Genomic DNA, 3087 nt, shown 5'->3' with positions numbered 1-3087 from the left:
ATAGATTGATGGGATACTTGTGCATTTTCTCATATTTTCTTAACTTTTGTCAAATATTTTGGATGTTTTCTCTCAATATATACAGAGTGAGAAGGACAATCACCCCATTAAATTGAAGGCCTACAAGTCTAGTTTGCAACGCATTAAACCCTGTATCAAATCAACATCTTAGTGAAGAGTTATGACGATTTTTCTATGGACTGCCGATGCAGAACCCTGGTCGGGTGAAAAATATGGTATGTCGGCGTACTCAACGTTTTAATGAAATAAGTCCACCTTACCCAATGTTTTCATGATTGTTCATAAGGTTTGGTGAACATTTTATCATTTGGGTGTGAAATTAGATTGTGACCTAATTTACTCAAGGAAAAGCTAAAAGAGTCACATATAATGTAACTTGAAACTCTTTAAAAGAGTTGCTTAAGTGTGATGTTGACATAACATGTCATATTCCTCCAAGGAGTTTGTGAGCAAAACTCACAAAACGATGTAGAATAATAATGCTAATATGTTTTATCAAATTTCGAAAGTCTAACTTATTTTTACAGTGTGCTTTTTTTTTTTTCAAAAGTACTTTTTAAACAAATCACTCTATACTCCCAAATGCTTGTCAACAACACTTGCCTGTACTACATCCATAAACAGATAATAAATACAGAAGATCAAGGTTTAATTGTGTTTCATACGCACAAGTTTTATACATTATACTGCACCGTCAACAAATGAAGCAAAATACTTATTAAAGTTTTCAAGAGACTTTACCTCATCCACTTTCCAAAGGTCGGCATACTTATACCACCTCATGAAACCATTCATCATTTTGAGTGCGCTTACACATGATGCACGAGTCACTCATGCAGGTTAGGAATTTGTCTAACCTAGATTGTTTTCCAATATTGATTCATCAAGCTCAGTAAGAATTTTCATTGGTGCGGGTGGAGGAAGGTATTCAGTAACTATTCAATGCGATACGTTGAGAACACTCAACTTTTATAACTCCTCCAAGAGAATAACCAAAGAAGGTTTAGATAACTCTGTACACCTCACACTGAACACTGTCATGTTTGGAATATATGGGACAAGTGAAGATGCAAATAGTGTGTCTCAAGGATTCATAATATTGAGCTCATAATTCTTTTTGTAACTCCTTCCAATTTTCTTGACAACATATGAAGGTTCTTCTATACTATGCATCATCAGATTCAAAATTTTCCATTCATGAAAAGCAATGCATATTGTTTTCGTTTCTAGTTTATCCCAAGCAGGCATCACAAGGCGTTTCATCCGTGGACACCTTAAAAAGAGGAGATTTAATTACAAGTCTAAATTAGGTCAGATGCTTGTTATATGTTTTCTTGATTTAAGGTACAATACTATAGAAAGATTAATGTTTATACGGGAATACCTCTTAGCATTATAAGTCAACTAATTGTTGTCAACATACAAATTATAACGGATGATCAGTGTTACTATGATTCCACGACAAAGGTTCAAGAAAATCATAAGGATTCATGTCAAATTTTCACGAGATGGATTTTCGACATATATATACCGCGGTATTGAAACTCTGATGAAATTTGACTGCATTACTGACAAGTACAACGTTTTCCAGAGACGTTGGTCAGAACAAGCTGATTGACAAGAAGGTCAAACTTGAAGTATTATAGAGAGTAACTGAAAAAGGTCGATGGACTCGAATATCTTCACCTACGTATCAATATTAAGGTCCTTCTATCTCCTTACAGGAGAATTTCGTTCTTCCATCACAACAACTTAAATCTTTTCTTATTTTTGAAATGACATCGTAAAAGTTTCAATCTCCTATGTTCCTGTAGAACCAAAAAAGGTTATTACTTCTCTATATCCAAGAAGAATAATTGAACTCCTAACATCAAATTGTTTTTTTTTGTATTTGTCATTTGTGAATATACTAACACGATTTCTCATTAAAGGTAAATCAGTAATATCCTTCTTTACATGGTGCAAAGTCAAGTACCTGTTAGATGACCACAGAAGTTCGTATGGAAGACCAATCTACCTATGAAGATTAAGTGCTTCAGCTGGATCAAAGTAGCTAATGCTTGCATTACTTTAGACAAAATGAATAGGCAAGGATTGCACTTGGTAAACAGATGTTATTTGTGAACATCTGCTTGAGAAGAGAAGCAACTGGAATAGAAGGTTTTGTGAAATAAAGAGTGTTATTTTAAAAGTCTTGAATAATATTAAGACTCTATTTCATTCAGATAAGATCCATTAAGCAATTTTAAACGAAACAAAAACAAATGCACTTGATGGGTTTAACATGAAAAGATTCAGATCTTACAAACAAATGCACTTAATTGTCGGAATACCTCCATTAAGTGAAAATAAATGAGGCATGAGTGATGTTTGCGTCCTAAAGTTCTAGTTTTGGATTGATTTCCATAGAGAGGGAGCTAACATTATAGTTTTAGCAGCTGATATGAAACTTACATCAATCTTTTCTCCCATATGAACTACTAATCCTCTATCTACAGAGCTTATATCATCCATCTGGAAAAAATTGATTCTGATCAACTATCTTTAACATATTTTGCTTTTTGATATCCTACCTGTTTCTTTTATTATGTTGATAAATGACAAAAAACAAATCTAAGTGAGGTTTTCTTTTGAGTTAATACCTATAAACTCCATAAACTATTCAAGTATTCCAATTTAACACTTTGATTATGGGGTATTGTGGACAGTTGTTCTTAACCCCTGAACTATAGATCACTAGATATTTTCTTGAAAAGCCTTAGAATTTCCTAGAAAAGCGTAGAGATTTCTAGAGAAGGGATCAAAGTGTAAATAAGTAGGTACTTGTAAAGTATTTTTTATTTACACTTTAATCCCGTAGGAAGTAGAACAAGCATCCGTCCAAGCTTGAGAACAAGCATCCATCCAAGTTTTAAGCAATCTTCCAAGTAATAATAAGCCTTCTTCAACAGTTCTCAAATCTTTCTAAGTCTTCCTTTCATTCTCTTATTGATAATTTTTTTAAAGGCTTACTTGAGCTTAAATGATTGTGACATATTCGTGAGTAAGTTGTCAAGTGTTGCATGA

The 3087-nt window shown here is 33.3% G+C and overlaps 1 pseudogene; it reads right to left on the bottom strand.

Moving 5' to 3' along the window:
• Positions 1–702: 702 nt before the first annotated feature.
• On the bottom strand, positions 703–1764 carry LOC107019304 (annotated as a pseudogene).
• Positions 1765–3087: the final 1323 nt, after the last annotated feature.

The sequence above is a fragment of the Solanum pennellii genome, chromosome 1, assembly GCF_001406875.1.
Source record: "Solanum pennellii chromosome 1, SPENNV200".
Taxonomy (NCBI): Eukaryota; Viridiplantae; Streptophyta; class Magnoliopsida; order Solanales; family Solanaceae; genus Solanum; species Solanum pennellii.
This window is presented reverse-complemented; position numbering and strand designations above follow the sequence as displayed.